Genomic DNA, 18976 nt, shown 5'->3' on the forward strand with positions numbered 1-18976 from the left:
GTAGAAAGAGAGAGGACAATCATAATTCATATGGTCATATCTCCTTCATACTAATAATATGTTTTTTTTATTGAACATTTTATATACGAGGAAAAACATTATTTTCCATATCATATTATATTTATATATCAACAAATGAATTTTAATATGAAAATAATATTTACGCTGTGATATTTTTATAATTTTGTATTTTATGTCAAATTATAAAACTATATCTCAATAACAATTGAATAGGTCTATTGTTTTGTGATACGATCTTACGAATTTTTATCTGTGAGACGGATCAATCCTACCAATATTCACAATAAAAAGTAATACTTTTATCATAAAAAGTAATAATTTTTCATGGATGACCCAAATAAGATATCCGTCTCACAAATAAGATCACGCGAGACCGTCCCACACAACTTTTTGTCTTACATTAATATATATGTTTATCTTTTGAATTGGGATATTTCAAATGTAGGATTTAAATTTATTTGTAATTTTTCCCAAGAAATAAAAACCAAATCAAATTGGTGAGAAATTTTAATCAGATGATTTTGTTATTTCCCCAACAATTTTTCACCGAATTAGCTTTATAAAAGAATGTTCTTCTAAATAATAAATAACTATAGTTCGCGCTTAATATAAAATTTTATCAAAATTAAAGAATAATTGGTAAAAATTTGAATTTTGAAGTATTAAATAATATTTTGGTGTGTCACTTTTTGACTAGTTATATTAAAAACTTATTTGATTACAAAGTACTCAAATTTTGGTCAAATTTTTTATGAACTTTTAAAAAAGGTCTGTATCACCATTTTTTTAATCGTAAAAGTGATACATTTAGATTCTAAATAATATATAATATTTAGAATTAGATATGTGTAGAAATTAATTATTTATGATATAGTACATTAAATATGTAAATAAATTTAAATAAATAAAATGATAAATAACGAATAATAATTTAAAAAATTGGTTGAATTTTTAGTTTATACATGCTTTATGAATTTTTAAATATGTATTTTTGAAAATATTCAAAATGATAACACTTATTTTTTAAAAATGAAAATTCCATTAAATCCAATCACGAAGTTCTTAATAAAAGAAATATATTTAGCTTGAAATTTGATTTAAAAATATATTTGATGTAAGATAATCCATCAAGACCTTATTGAACATCCGACGTGATGTGCAATTGGGTGCTTGAGCTTCGAAAGTTTGAAATGAATAATCAAAGGACCCAGTTCTTTTTTAAAAAAATTATTTATTGTTTTTCTATTTTGTTGGATGTCTTTAATTATGTTTTCTTTAAAATTATTTCTAAATTTATTCATTTTATGTTTCATTAATTTATATTTTTGGCTAAGGTAAAATCAATTTGAAGCCTCTCCCACCCTCACCCCTAAGTTCCTTTTGGACAAACTTTATTTATATGAATGCATTTTTGCTAATATTTTTTTCTAAAAAAAATCGTCGCTAGAACCTAATTATTATTATTTTTTTAAAAAAAGAGAAATTTATTTTATCGAAAATAGAATTTAGGATTTAAACTCAAACAAATTGGTATAGTTTATACTTTCAGCGAAAGATAAAAAAAGATTTCACGAGTATTATTTTTTATTTGAATTATTTTTTTAAATAAAAAGATTGTTTATTATTATAATTATAAATATAATAACGTTCACACATTCCATGAATAAAAACCTCACAAATCAGCACCGTTTGTCAACAGTGGGGCACAATTCACGAACCGCACTGTAATTCTCTGCAGCAGCTAATTGGAAACATAAATCTTATCTTCAAACATCACGTTTACTAGGTCACGGGCTAGCTCTTTTTTTTATCGGGAAATTGGACTTCAATTTCAGCCGTCGATTTTTTTTTGTGTTCAATCACTGGATACTTTTTTAGTATCACAATTTCACATGAAGTGTACCACATTTCCACATAAAGTATACAACATTTTGTATGATATAGTACCACAATTTTGTGAGTAGAGGATGAACCCAAAAAAATGTTTTGATTGGAGATTTTTCACCAACTTCCTCTTTTCTTAATCCTGACCATTATTTCATGCTATTTTTTGGATATTTTTTGTAATGATCCGACATTATTTTCTCACAATCATTATTTATAAGATTTCTCCAATCCAAACACTGAAATTGTTATCTTCCTAAAATTTGAACTCAAAACCTGTTAGACATATAAATTTTGACAAACAATCGTGATATCAATTAAGCTAGTATCGAAAAAGGTTACAGCAGATGACCGCATGCAAATCATAATATTTTCATCTGACGGAAATTGGAGTTGTTCCCCATGTTGTGATTCTAACCAATTTTCTATATTTACAGATTTAAATCCTACCTCATCAAAGAAATATGAGTTTGAACAAGCTTAAGTTCTACTCAATGCATCATCATATATTTAATTATGACGGTGCAATTTGTCACGTCCGAGTTCAGGTCCATACTTGCGTGACTGTATAATAGGCTCTTATAACAACTACCTCGTATTCGTACTCGCTTTACGAAAATGATTAACTGAAGGTGTTATAGAAGTCATTGTAAGTCCATTAAAAACACATTTTAAAGCTTTAATTTTTAAGATATGAGACAAGAGATATCACAATCAGCTTATAAAGGTCCTCGTCGCGACCTGACCCCTCAATCCACCAACGCCAAGAATCTAGATGTAGCTCCTACAGGTTCAACAAGTGGCTCCTGTTATGTAGCACTTTAACCTGCAGGTTCAAGAGGTGGCTCCCATGCACGTATCACTTTGCCCCACATAGCACTGATTTCTCGGTGTTCCTTGCTGGTGACGGGCTCTGATACCATTATGTCACATCCCGAGCCCAGGCCCGCGCCTGCGTCGTATTCTTCATCGCATTACTAAAATGATTAACTCGAGTTGCTATAGAAGTCCATTGTAAGTTTATTATAAACTCATTTTAAATATTTAATTTTTAAGAAGCGGATAAGGAGTATCACACAATTTATATGAAAAATTTTAAAATAATTTTTAATAATTAAATTAACCATCCACAAATAACTAATATAACGAATTGTTGACTTAGTTCAAAGATTTGAAAACATGTTCACGAGTCAAGTTTGTTTGACGAAAATTATGAGATATAGGTCAGATTTTTATTTTTATTTTTAAAAATATTACAAAAAAAATTTTATCTTGGCATCTTATAAACTCTTTCAAATATTTTTTTCGTACTCATTTTCAGAACTCCGTGTTCTTTCAAATAGTTATATATGTTATTTTCTTTCATGTCGCACGAGTCTAAGTTTCTATTGGGTCGAACAATCAACTCAAACTCGATAATAAACTTTTTTTGAGCAAAGTACAAGCTTTAACAAGATCTATCATTCAACATCTACCACGGAATTCAAACCCCATTGATGGTCGCTCTCATTATTTCTTAGCAACGTTGCCCATAAATACTTGGCGAATGAGTGAGCAAATGATAGTTCAATTAAAGTAATCATGTATTAATTGGTGTGTTATAGCATGAATTGTATGAGAGTTGACACCAGTTCGATTCTCGTGAATTTTAAGTAGTAAGGTGCCGATTATTGATTAAAAGGATCACACGGTAGGAAGAATGTTTGCATTGATTATATCAATTCATTTAATTCAATTTTGAATTTAATTGATTTTTATATGGCAAAAACTTGTGTGAGACGGTCTCACGGGTCGTATTTGTGAGACGGATCTTTTATTTGGGTCACCCATGAAAAAGTATTACTTTTTATGCTAAGAGTATTACTTTTTATTGTTAATATGGGTATGGTTGACCCGTCTCACAGTGTAACGTCCCGAAAATTGAGGGTCCACGTGAACCACATGCATGCAAATTATTAAATTTCTTTGGTATTTTATTAAATTATTTTAAAACATAAAATGCATGTTTATTTTATTAGTTTGTGTTTATTTATTTTTGTGCATTTTATGCATAATTCATGCATAATAGGATTTAATTCATGAAATTTTAAAAGTTTATGCATTAAGGTTTTTAGATGCATTTCACGCCCGAACGAGGAACGGAGACCGGAGAATTTTCAGGAAAATTATTTTAATACATGATTAATTTTTATAAATTAATATATGGTGTTTTAAGTGGATTTTTCAAATAATGGGATTTTACCGGGTATTCTTACCCGCATGAATTTATTTTTAACGATACACGAATTTTATCAAATCATGATACTTTTTAAGGGTTCGGCTAATATTTTCGGGAGTGCGTTTGGACGTAATGGGCCTACGTCTAAGCTCGTTGGGCTTAAAATCCTTTTAAACTTTTAATTATCAAAATTCGGCCCATTAGTGGATTGTTAGCTATTTATATATTGGCTAATTATCCTCTTAACCTAAACCTAGACCAATTCCACAGCCGACACCCCCCTCCAACCAAAAACCTCCTCGTGAATTGTTGCAACTAAGTCTTCGGTGTCACCGTTTCTCCCTCAAACAAAGAACGCCTCCCTTCGGCCGTGTCACGCGATCATTTGTCCAAGATTTTCCCACCAAGGCACGCTTGTTACTTCTTTCTTTGCATCATGCACGTCATATTAATGCTGTGTGTGCATTTCTTCACGAAATCTTTCGATCTATTCAAGAGCACGATTAATCTTTCGGGTTTGCACCATTTTTTCGCATCATGTATTGTGTTGCTCACGGTTTTTATGCGTTTGTGCAAGGGGCTGCTGTATCGTGATGTAAGGGGGTTGTACAGGTTGTAATTAATGGAGTTTAGGTGCTGGAGTTGGAAGCTTGGTCGAGATCGGTGGGTTTGTGAGGGCCGATCGAATTTTTGGTGGTTGTGCGAGATGGAGTGTTCGATAGTGCTTTCCGCGATTCTGGCCACGCGAAGGCCTCCTCCAGCCCCGGACCAGACCCTGGTGGGTTTGAGTCAGGGTCTGGAATGGCTCAAACCGTGTCGGAGTTGATGGAAAGATCGCTTGAGTCAAGTGAAGAGGGGTGAGCCGCGGTAGGAGGTGTTGATGATTCTCGGCTCCTAGCTGTTATGAGCGTGCATGGGGCTGGTTGCGATGGTTCAGTAGGCTCCTTAGGGTCTGGTCAAGGTCCATGGCAGGCTGGTATATGGCTGGTGCGTCGGGTTAGGCTAGTGGCGTGAGCTTTTGGGAAAGGGAGTGCACGAGGGTGCCAAACAAGGGAAGGCCGAGAATTTGATAAGTTTATGGAATTATCATATGTGAGATTTTGGGTCTGGTGAATATTTTTAGGAGCATTATAGAGTTTTTAAGATATGGTAAAAAGTTGGAGGAAATTCGGTTAAGTTTCGAGTCGATTCGGGTTAAAACCGGGACCTCGGTCCAAGTTTTAAAACGAATCGGTTAAGTTTGGTTTTTGGCTCGATTTTACGTCTAAGAAATTTATGTAATTATGTTTTGGGATGTTTTAAGGAGTTTGGTAAGTTTCGGGTCAATTTTAGAGGTCCAGGGGTGAAACGATAATTTTCGGGTTTCAAGGGCAAAATGGTCATTTTGTACCCGGGGTAAGATTTTGGTCCTAGCAGCGCCCTGAGCACAAATTATGATATTTTTAAATGTTTATGCATCATTTTTACAATTTTATGCAATTATGATAATTACGGTGCATGCTTGGTTTAAAGGAAAAAATGATGTATATGCATGCTTTTATTTAAGTGATGAATATGTTAACACGTTTTGAAGGAAGTGATTTAGTTGTGACTAACACGATGACACGATGACATGATGACATGTAAGGCCCGGGCTCAGTGGGCGGGTAATGCCGTCGCTGATGACCCTCGCCGCCGGGTACCGCGGTTACACGTAGATGGATCCATCGACTGACATGATGACATGATGATACGAAAGTCACATCTAATGAACGGAATTCAAATTAAGATTTTAACACGTATATGCTGATACGATGATACATGTTATTACCATGTTTTGACAGGTCACAGTTACGCATACGATATGATAACATGATGAGACATGTTTTGACACGTTACCATTTTACATGACACGCTTATGTTCATGTTTTTAAGCTCATGAAATGTATGTTGATTATGCTATTTTTCACTGCTGTGTGCTACGTATATGTACTTGTTATTACTAGTGTAGGTGTGTTGAGTCTTTAGACTCACTAGACGTGTGTGATGCAGGTGAGCATTTTGAGCAGGAGACAGTAGATGCTGAACTCTGAGTAGGCAGTCCTGGTGCGGTGACATAACCCGAGGACCGCGCGTTTTTCCGCATTTTGAGTGATGGTTTTGGAGAGGAGTTAAACATTTTATTTACGTTGAGGATTTTTATGATTTTTACTCATTTACGTTTACGTCGATGTTGGTTATTTTTAACTATGATATTTTCATGGATAAATAAATATGATCATTTTAAATGTTAATTTTTAAAATGAGAGCTCAAAAGAAAAAAAAATAGTTCCGCATTTTAAAACGAGTAGACGTTTCAGTCCGGGCGAAGAGGGCGGGGGGTGATCGCCGGTGCCATCAGTTGCACGGACAATGAGCGGCTCCTGGCAGGCTTCTAGGTGGAGGGAACATGAATAAACCGACCCACACGAGAATGAGAGGGATTCCGAGACTGTTCAATGTAATGGACTGTACAGTTGAAGAGGGCTTAAAATATTTGATTTGTACTACTCATATCACGAATGTGCATCTTCTTTTCGGTAGCTCATCACATCATAACTCCAAAGTTAAAGCGTGCTTGACTTGGGGTAATTCTAGGATGGATAACATCCTGGGAAGTTTCCCAGGGTGCGTGTGAGTGATAAGCACGCTGGAAAGACTCATCTTAGTACAGTGAGGACAGTCGTCGAATCTGGGGCGTTACAGTTGGTATCAGAGCCGACCTCTCTTAGTGCGGTGTCGTTCGGGGACGAACCAAGCGGAAGCTGGTGGGCATGTGAGGCCCTGGGCCGAAGAGGACTGGGGGTGATCGCCGGTGCCATCAGTTGCACGGACAATGAGCGGCTCCTGGCAGGCTTCTAGGTGGAGGGAACTTGAATGAACCGACCCACACGGGAATGAGAGGGATTCCGAGACTGTTCAATGTAATGGACTGTACAGTTGAAGAGGGCTTAAAAGATTTGATTTGTACTACTCATATCACGAAGGTGCATTTCTTTTCGGTAGCTCATCACATAAGAACTCCAAAGTTAAGCGTGCTAGACTTGGGGCAATTTTGGGATGGGTGACCTCCTGGGAAGTTTCTCAGGGTGCGTGTGAGTGAGGACTTAAGCACACTGGAAAGACTCGTCTTGGTACAGTGAGGACAGTCGTCGAATCTGAGGCGTCACACACAGATTATGATATCTGAGACGGTCTCACATGAGACTCACTCTTTTTATATTAATTCAAATTTAATTTATGTATTATATGTTTTTTATTGTTACTCAAATTAAAATTAAACTATATTGAAAACATAAACTATACTAAAAATTTTGCATTGATTATATCAATCAGTTTAATTAAAAAATGTATAAATAAATTTAAAATATAAATGATTGCAATGTTCAGTATCACTCATGATGTAAATCATTAAATAAAATTTTCTATTTTAAGTAATTTCATGCCCAAAGTACTTACTTAAAAAGAAATACAATATTTAATTTTTTTAAAAAATAAAATTGGTTGAGTGTTAAAAGTTATTACTACAATAAGATTTTAATTAACATTAATTTACCATTTAATAATCATAATTTTTTTTATCTCAAATACATATTATTTCGAAATTAGCTTAATTTGAACGAATTAATACGTTGTAGTTTTTTCCAAAATCATATGTATATTGTATATCTTGAATTGCATGTCTTCTTAATAATTCACATAAAATAGCACAAAAAATTTAAAAGAGAGAGATTCAAAAGAGTTTCAAATGGTCATTAAATTATTCTCAATAAACATGTTTATTACCCTCAATAATAAAAAATGTTTGACATTCAATGCATGCAATTCGAGATTTTCATAATTTGAAAGAGTTAATGTATTATATAATTCTGTCAAAAACATCAAATGTATAATTTTTGTCACTTGGGATGTCATATTTGAATTTAAAATTATAAATAATGCAATATTACATATTATATTAGAAACCAATTTTATTCTATTTATCTTACTAAATTTATCTACTCCAAAATTAAATTCTGAAATGACTCCTCTTTTCAGCATCATATATGAGTTGAATCCTTCCAAGATGTAATGTTCTTTTAAATTTAGATTTGTTCGTTGTTATGAACTACCTACATATGGAAACAACGAGAACAACAAGACACTTTGAAATCCGTCTTTCATGATCGAGAAGTAAAAAATATTATTCATCTATTTGTACAAAATTTTAATTATTACATATTACTAATGTGATAATTTTCTTCTAATTACAAAGTTCACAGATACATGATAGTATAAAATTTCCCGTAATGGAAATAATTAAACCAATTCTAAAGAAAGTAAGTATCTTATTAGAAGACATATTATAAAATTTATTGACATTGTTTTGGAATAAACATAATATATGTTAATTAAATAACTTTTCTGATTTATACATAATTACTTATGATCACATGTTTCATTTTTCTTTCGGAATAATAGGCTGTTGTGTATGTTATGAAGAGATTTTGTAAATGAAATCACAACTCATTTGGATAAAGATATTGATGAAACAATTATTGTTATCATTCAAATGTGTTAAACACGTGTCATTTCACAAAATTGTTTGTGAATATGGATTTAGACGAAATTACTGAATTTTTAAAAAAATATTTCTCATTAATTTTATTGAATGTGATTTAAAAATATTTTTTTTATCACATGTTAAAAAATAATAGTATATAGCTTCTCGAAAATTAAAGAAATAAATATGTATTAAAGTTGGTGGCCGACATCAATACACTAAACACGATAAGCATCATGTCATTGCCTTAGACTAACACAATCTAAAATTTTATGATATGATAGTGATTATTAGCTAAAAAAAATTTTCACTAATTTTTAATAATATCATCTCGTGCATCGCACGTGTTAAATACTAATATATGATAAAAGAGCAGTCGAAACATGTAATGAAAGTTCTATGTATTTTGTTATATATCATCTCACTATTTTTTAAAACAAAATACATAGTAGGTCTATTGGGGATAATTTTCTCGTGTCGATATGGCATCAAAGGATGTTACGTGACATAAAAAATTTCTTGCTGATGTTGGATTATAGTTTTCTCGCACTCATAATGCAACAAAAGTTCAAAAATTTTGTCTTGACGTTCAAAACGTACCTTGGATGTAGTGGAATTGATCCTTCTTATAAATATCTACGAACAGATCTTCTCCTTTCTTCGATCGTCAAATAAGATCCGCGATCAGAGACTGGATCCTCGAATAGATCGCACCAAAGATCTAAACGAAATTTATCAAGATTGGGTCGCCGGAATTTCAAAAATCTAGCGGCATGCGACGGTGAAAGTGGTCGAAATTTATCTTGTGAAAACTTGAAGTGGTCGAAAGTTTTTTTGAGGGAGGAGATAAAAAAAATTTTGGTGCAAAAATATGTTATTTCATATAACCCTTAATAAAATATTTAGAAATTTTGATTTCTGATCAAATCAAGAATCCTCCTTCGATCACAACATTTTTATTTCATTATTTAAAATCTCCCATATATGTATTTATTCTCTTGAAAATATCATGCATAATTAAATCATCATTAACTGTTGATAATATATATATATATATATATATATGTTTTAAATTAAATAATTTTATTAATTAATATATTTTAGATTCTTCTAAAATATTTTATTAAATTTTTTCACTTAGTATAAATATTTGAAATTTTTTCCATGGAGTGAGTGGTGGGTAGAGACCAGATGTGGAATATCTTCCGACTTCCGACTTCCAACTTCCAACTTCCAACCATAAAAGAAAACCCTTTTCTTCCTCACACATATACTACAAACAATGTTTTATTAATGCGTAGAAATGTTTATGTGGAAATGGAGAAGCTATGTGCAAAGGTCAAGGGTATAGACTACTTTAATGTGATGGATTTCGAGATGCTCAATGTATTAAATATATTCATGTGGACAAAGATTGTGAAATGAAAAAAAAATTAATGTTTTTTCTATAAATATTTTGGATGGGTTATAATTTCAAATTATAGAGAACGGTTACATGATAAATTGTATTTACTATAAGGTGTGTTATTTAGAGATGTCCAACAAAATTGAAAAACGAGTTCATTTGAAATAGTCACGTAGTGTAATATACAATCATTATAAGAAAAAAAATTAATATTATTTTAAAACTCATTAAAGATTATGATATGATCTCGCTGAAATGGATGAGCCCGGTAAAAGGTTCCAACGGGTCAAATCAATAATTTATAGTGTTTGGGAATTTGAGTGAAGATAATGACTGCGATAACACCTGCAAACAAGAAAAAAACTCGTGAATGGGCGCCGGAGGGGTGTCCGACGTATCCACTCCGATGCTTAAGTTAGAAGGTTGAGGATGAACACAAGCAATATATGTGAGGATATATGTGAGTGCTTTAGAGTTCAAAGATTTCAGAATCAATAAATGACATTAATACCTGCTATTTATAGTAGAAAATGGGGTAGGTACCTCGATTACAGTACCACCTACTAAGTATGGCAAGTCGGTTGCCCATACTCTAGCTTCTGATGACTTCTAGGACACTCCAAGCCCAAGCGGTTCTGACAGATTAGACGGTCTGTATCAATCACACTCGAGTGTAGTGTAATTCTCAAGGTAGCCCGGGTAAGTAAGGTATCCGGGTATTTGCTTGAGAGCCCGGGCTATGATGATGATTGCCCGGGAAGAGGCGTAGTGCCGGGTATTTGAGTAGAGTACCCTGCATATTTGCTTTGATATGGACCATCCAAGTATAAAATGGGTTAATGATGACCCGGATCCTTATGGGATATCAGATTATTTAATTTTTGAATTTAATTACCCCAAACATAACACGTATCAAACATCTAAATACATCATCTTACCTAGTCAGGTAAGCTACCCAAATCCAACCCGACTAGGTAAAAACCGATCTCGAGTTGAGGTCGCGCAAGTAGACCCAATTGCACCATAAAAAGTGATAGCATTGCTTGCGAAGCCTGTAGCAAATACAATTTTTTTAAACAGATTCATCTCATCCGGTATGTGCTTCGATGATTTAATCGGACGTCTGTTTAACAGAATACAACGGGCAAACCCACAATGATGTCGCACAAATCACCACACTGGCGAATGAAAGAATACCGAAGAATACCTGAACGGAAGAGTGGATGTTTGCTGGTGTAGATAGGCAATTTTTGCTTTGATTGGGTTCGACATTCGACGCATTCAGGTCCCGCTCGTACGCTTGCACACAATGTCAAGAATTTTCAAGTTTCAATCGAGCCCATGATTTGGGCTCCTGCGTCGACGTGTGCAAGAGAGCCTCTTGACGAATCATTCTTACACTTCTATAAAGTATAACACAATATAAGCTCGCATATACTACTTTATTTTTCCTATATGGGACAAACCATCATCTCTTGGTTTTCATTCACATATAAGAAAAGATCATTAACACACATAACCCAATATATATATATATATGTGTGTGTATATATATAATCCAAACACAAGCTAAGGTACCTCAACTTTTAACTTTTAAGTGATTTTTTCGTCTCAATTGTATAAATTCAATTTTAAATTTTTTTTAATGAGTGTTAGTCAATTAATTATAAAATATCGAATTAAATAGAAGTATATTAGAAAACTTGTATATTTTTGACAAACTAAAAACGAAAGGTGATCTGAGAGTATAATTTATTGTCTTAGTAATAATAGAAAGAAAGTTATTTCCGCTAATCACGCATCAATTTGTTTTGTAATGAAAAAATATACTATTGTTATTATAACAATGAGGGGTTAAAAATAGAATAAGATATTTTATATTAAATTTAAATAAATATAAAGTGGACAAAATTAATAATGTTTGTAAGAACAAAGGTAAGGGATCACGTGATGCACTTGAAGCCGGCGGACAAAGGGTCTGCCAATTAATTTTTGTATAAATATAATTCGATAATTAACTCAGGTTTCTGTCTCTATTTACTCTGGAAATGATTTTTTATTAAATAAATGGCATCGAAGCCTGTGTTTCTGGAAGTCTTATCGTAACACGATTGTCCCTATCAACCTAGTTCACATTTCTTGGCTAAGAGGTCTTTCTTTGCATGTATTTTTCCTTTGAGAATACCATACCACATCTCTTGAAACTTTAAAGCCTGTTATTTATACGAGAGACTTAAATTGATGTAAAACATGCCGGAAATATAACTCAGATTGCAACAAACGATCATATTTTTCCGAACATCGATCGGTAAATTCTGAGTTATCACACTAGCATCACTACAAGAAAAACGCTAAACCTAGTTCACATTTTTAAAACTGTTATAACTGAGGGTGTTGTTGAAAGTGAATTCAAATCGTAGCTATCATGTTGCGACGATTTATGATATGATTTCCGTAGTTTCGTATATTTTAGCGACGGTTTTTGAAAAAGTCGTCCCTAATTAGCGACGGTTTTTGACTAAACCGTCGCTAATTAGCGACGAATTTCGAACGTCGCGATTTTTTTACGTAAAATAAGAAATACTTTTATAATTTAATAAATCTGCCAGAAAAAACTTACAATTTTTAACTAAACTAATAATATTCATGATTTTAACTAATACTTGTAAATTTACCAAGATTTTAAGTGAAAAAACTTTTCTTATTTCGAATTTAAAATCATTTAAGAGAGAAAAAATTATGATGTGAAGAATTGGACCGAAGATGTGGATATTTATAGACAATTTGCGACAGTTTTTGAATAACGATGGTTTATGGTTATACCGTCGCTATTAGAGACGGTTTGTTAATAAAACCGTCGCAATTTTTAAATTAGCAACGGTTTTTACATAACTCGTCGCTGATTTAAAAAATGCGACAGTTTTAATAAAACCGTCGCTAAATATAGAAACGGGTTTAAAAAACCGTTGTAATTAAAATATATATTTAATATTTCATTTATTTTTTTTATTAACAATAAAAATATAATCGAAATCCACATATTTCAAATACATGCTCGAAATGTGACCTCAATGTATAATTATTTATTCGATAATAATTGTTGTATCCAGTAATGGTAATATTATTTGTTTTATTTAATAAAATGTGTGTTTGCCTCGCCATTATTAATGCACCAAAATTCAAAGTTAGTAGGCGAAAAAACACACATTTACATTTAATGGAGGACCAGACTTTTTTGCCTGACATATATTTGTTGGTCGTTCGATTATACAGTCCGGCGGATAGGTCCCATTTACTTTTAGGAGAAATAACGCGGTAGCAGGAGAGTTACGTATGATATATGAATTCCATAAAAAATTTTGCATGAACTTAATCGACTGTAAGCAGTTTTATGCCCTTTTACTGTGCAATTTGTTCAGACAAAAACAACCAAAATGAACAGAAATCTGACGGGGGCACAGAAAACAAATTGACTAGTTCAAATATACTTCAAGAATTTACATGTTATAATCTCACTCTGACACAAAATCGAATAAAGATGCTCCATTTGTTCGATATGAAGCACAAACTTTTTTTCATTTTTCATGATACAGCCTTAGGTTGAATCTGCTCAAAACCGAAAAATTCGAGCGTGAGCCATCTAACTTCTGGCTTTCCATATACAGCGTAAGCAAGCCCATGAAGGGCTTGTTGAACTGAAGTTGAAGCTGGATTTCTAAGCCTTCGGTTGTGTTCATATGCGTCTTGCACTTCCTCACTATAAATTATGAAACGGTGGAGATATTTCTCCCTCAAGTATCTCCCGCAAAATTTGTTCATTAAAATGCAACGATGTTTTTCTTGTAACCGTCTTCCGGGGGCGTCTATATGCTTCATGAGCTGCCTTTCGGCCATCACAAGGTCCTGCACAATGTTGAAGATTTAAGCTCAAGATAGTTGCACCCTGTGATCACGGGCCAGCACAAACAGGACTGTACATGATGGATTTTCTCGTAGCTACTTTGTATACATCCTCTCACTCAATGATTAATCTGACTATCTGAGAACTTAGATAAATCATAGCAAACTCTTCCCGGAAACCGACTTCAAACAGTAGTACAACAAAGTTACAAAGATAGCTAGTATATTGATAAATCGAACACTATAAATTTACAGAGTGCATACCAGCTGGATTTTTTGATCAAGGTATTCCAGTCGTTCGAAGCAAAAGCGAGGGTGTTCGAACCTGTACTTGGATGGGTGAAGGAAAAAAAGCTGTATTTTCAATATAAGTAAGAAACTGTAAAAATTTCTGGAAAAAATTATGCTCGACGCTAATTTGAGCATAACAAAGTAACAACGGACTATTACCTAATATCATGACAAGACATAAAATAGCTATATTATATAATTCACTTAGATGCAAAGACAAAGAATTTCAGGTTTGATAGATAAAGGCATAGATTTATCAGGAGCTGCAACAACTATATTTATCATTTTCGACTTTACGCTCAACTGAAACATCGTAACATTTTTCAAAGTTTTGAGAGAGTTGCACATAGAGTTCCATTTTGTAATTTTCTAAAAATACATTAATTTTTTGGTTTATGGCCTCTGAACCAATCAATATATGAGTTCCAGATCAAGATGAAAGGATTACCTCTAATCCAATTCCAAGTTCAATATTCCTAGCATCCGTTATCTCACGAACCGTATCAGTTCTCACTAACGGGTATCCTAGTCTTTGCATGACTTGAGGTCTACAATCATAATCCCAAATGTTGCCTTGGAATCGATGCATTCCTGGTGGAACACACGCCCTGAAAAGCCATGGGTGATTAAAAAGGGCATCTTCCGGGGGCTGTCAAGCATTAATACACCAATGAGTTGACAATCCATCTTCTTAATAAATGGAATAATAGAAACACCATTTTTCAAACAAGAACGTCGAAAGAAAAGGTCATAAGTTTTGAATGGTAGATTAATTCAAAGATAGAATAGAGATGGTAAGGAACTAATGCTTGCTTATAAGCAGCTACATCTTGCCAACTCAGCTTTTGACTTTCAAATTCAACAGATACATAATCTACATCCTCAAGCTGTCTCCTCAGTTTAGGCTGGCAATCTTCAGCCTCAAGATCCATTCCAAAAACCTCAAAAAGAACTCTATACACTTCTGGCATGCCATAGCACAAATATATTGCACCAAACAAGGCCCAGAATACCGATCTGCCGCCAACATACACAATGCGAGTAAATCATAACAAGCCAACTTAATAAAATGACAAAGATTGAGGACAAGGAATTAGACAGCCAAATACGTTGTTCACATTTGAAATCATTAAAATTTCCTCAAGAATTGGGAGTTCATATTGTTGTTATGTAAAGTGTGCATAATTGATTGCTTGGCAAGCTCTGCCTGTATCATGCATATGAATTCAAAATGTTATCAATCGTCTATCGAAGTCTAAACTTAACATAACTGATGAAACACAGCATAAATTACTCTACAACTTAGAATTGTCACAACCCACAAATGTTATGACATATTCGTGTAGTTGAAACATAGAGTAACACTTACAATATCTCTTACATTTTGTCAGTCTATATTTATTAGAAGCACAAAACACCCTAACGTGTACGAATGCCCAGAGCATGAGGTACATAGTGCAAGGTAAGACATGGATCTTATTAAAATTAGCCGCACTATGAGATAATACGACATTATCTAAATATTTGGAGAAAATTTCTTGTTATAACCAATTATACCTAACAAAAACACTCATTAGCTAATGAGTGAAAACGAATAACTATTATCTCGCACTTCAACTTAAATTCACCATCCCTACATTTAACACACCCTGAATTTATTATCCCTACATTTAAATAGCACTAAAAAAAGTTCCTCTAGCCTTTAAAGCGCACCAAATTCAGGGATCCAGCGAGTGCTTCGTTGAAGGGCTGAGTCAGGTGCACTGAGTCTCATTGAGACTCGAGCTTAGATCATATCTTCTGAGCTTTTAAAGATATGTTCCGATCAAATTCATTTGATTAACCTTGACTGAAGCGTAATCTCTCTCATCTTCCACCAAGCACAGCCTTGGGATAATATATCTCAAAGCATGTCCGTTAAAGGAATTTAGATTAGGTAATCAAAATGTATACAATTAAGCACCAAAAGTAAGCTAAAAAACTGAGTAAATAAGTAAGCAAACTTGAAAAACGAAGCAACATACTTGACCGGAGGTTCTCTATCTTTTGGCATCGACCTATCCATATCATCATAAGGGAAAATCAAATTCTGCAAGCTAGCAGCTTTGACCCACTTAGGGAAAAACCTTTTCCCAATCAGAGCATAGACCCTCTCCTCATTGGCCCCGGGGATTCCCTTGGATATCTCTGCAAGAAAAACTCACACAAGGCCAACTCCAACACATACTCCCCCAAGAAGCCCAACCGTTAATGCCCCGATCTCACATGCCGCGCATTAGTCCTATCGCAATGGGGGTGCTGAAATGCGAAATACAACAATGTATCTAACTGCTTAGCCGGGTTATCAGCTCCGTAATTCTCCGAAGGCTCCAACGGGTATCCTAAACCCTGCTTCACTTCCAGTAAATACTCATCCATCCAGGTTCTGTCCGCATTGTTTAACCGCATAGAGGGCAAGCAAGAACTCAATAAAGGGAAAGCTTTCAACGACAACTGTGGGCTGTTGAGGAATCTTTCTGCCAATCTAGTATCATCAAGAGGGGGTTTGAGGATGAATCTTCTCGAGGGTGGCTTCTTCTTGGGGGACACAACTTTCTTGCGCTCTGCCAGCTCTTTCAAGAGTCTCTTAGGGCTGTTTTGAGGCAGTTCTTTCGGGTCGACTGCTACAGCCACGATATGGAAATTTGATTGGATTTTAGGGGATTTGAGTGGGTTTCAAAAGGGAAGGGCGAGAATGAGCAGGAAAACGATAAGTCTGGTGTGGGTTGGAGTGTGAAAGACGAAGATATCTCCATTAAGAAGATTAAATTGCAGGATCTTTTTACCGGGGCCTGGACTTAGATTGAAAACCAGGGTTTTAAAGTGAAATTGTCTAGATTATTGCAGCCATTCAAGGAGATTTTTGCAGGGTTTTGCGACACAGATTGGTGGAGGTGGCGGGGATAAGGTGCAACTAGATTCCGGCGAGAAGCTCGCCAACGGTAATAATTCTCGGTGAAATTGCTAATTCTCAATAGATAAAGGGGCGGGAAGCTATTTCTAAGCGCATTGGGTTTCTAATTTAAAGCGTTGTGCATAGATTATTTGGGCCCAAACCGGATCGCACCAGAAATGAGGCCCAACCCACTTTTGGTATATAATGCATACATTAATGGGCCTCCTTGCACAACCATTGGGCTATATCTAATATTTTGTAGTACCAAATGAAAGTCATTTGGATTTTTTTAGAGATTTGGATTCATGATGGGATTTTTTTTTTTAAAAAAACAATATTTTGAAATTTATAATATTTATATAATGAGATTATGTATGGCAATTGGTTGATTAGGAAAGAAATTGGGTATTAGCATTTCAAGCACCAAGGCTACACTTGATTGGAAATATGAAATTATTTTTTGAATGATTAGTAAATGAGTAACAAAAAAATTATAGATAATAGAACGTAACATATGATCATAAAATATTATGTTCGATATGATTTTTACGCGAGAAATAAAGTAAGAATGATTTCACCCTATGCATAAAATATCATTTGAATGTTGGAATTTTTGGGCAGGAAAAATGACAAATGAGTATATTTTAAATAGATATTGTCTAGCCCAGTTGGGGTATGTGAGCTTACTTTTCTACATTTAATACCACTTAATCATAAATATTATGGATATGATAACAAATTATTTTGATAATTGTCGGGTGGCCTTGGCCCAATGATTACAGTTGAAGTCAGACATGTTGATCTCGAGCATGTTCGAGTATCGCTGATTGAAGATCATTTTCTTAATTAATTTATTTATTTCTTTATACTTTCATCGTTCGAGATAAATAAGTCTCGGGTTCACGCTCAAATCCCGTAAGTAGTGCAACACTTACATTATATATCTGTAGTTTAGAATAATATTATATTTGTACTCTCAAGAAAAACATTATTTTGATAATTTGTATGTTTTATTTAAATTAATGAATGGGGGGTTTAAAGAATCATTTATGGTTCACTATATTTAGAATTTTAATCCAGGGGAGATAATATTTTTGTTGCGAAAATTTTATGTTGGATATGGTTAATGATCTTATAAATGTTTTTTGAATTTGAATATTTTGTTGGATATGGTGGTATTTATTTTAGCGAAACAATTATTTCATATAAGGGAAATTAATATTTTTAAAGATATTTTATATGAGTCCCACATTGTGGCATAGATACAGAGGCTTTAGTCGGAGTAGGTCAATTTTTTTTAAAAAAAATTATATGTAAATTTTATATAATTTTGGATTAACATGATATTAGTCCGAGTAGATAAATTTAAAATATTAAAAGATTCTAGAGTTTAAAATTCTAGTCCGGACAGAACCTAACTCGTGACTCCGTCACTACCAACGAGATGATACATCTATCCAGCCATTTAATGACTCTTCATTACTTGATTTAGCTTTTCCAGTCATTTGACTATATCGCTTCGAAAAATTGTGGTTCACGTTATTAGCTGGAAATTTAATATGGGCCATCTTCCACCTTGTTCTTATTGTATACGCCATCTCTCGTCACACACACACACAAAAACACACACACACATATATTATTTTATGTGCAACCGTTATTTTTTTATGTACACTGATAAACTCTATATTAACATAATATTATACGAACTATCATACAAATAAACTATACTGGACACGGCTTGTGTGACAAGATCGTCCG

At 33.7% G+C, this 18976-nt stretch overlaps 1 pseudogene; it reads right to left on the bottom strand.

Moving 5' to 3' along the window:
* Positions 1-13549: 13549 nt before the first annotated feature.
* LOC142531979 (ribonuclease III domain-containing protein RNC1, chloroplastic-like) lies at positions 13550-17304 on the bottom strand (annotated as a pseudogene).
* Between the last annotated feature and the right edge of the window lie 1672 nt (positions 17305-18976).

This window comes from Primulina tabacum, chromosome 17 (genome assembly GCF_025594145.1).
Source record: "Primulina tabacum isolate GXHZ01 chromosome 17, ASM2559414v2, whole genome shotgun sequence".
Lineage (NCBI taxonomy): Eukaryota > Viridiplantae > Streptophyta > Magnoliopsida > Lamiales > Gesneriaceae > Primulina > Primulina tabacum.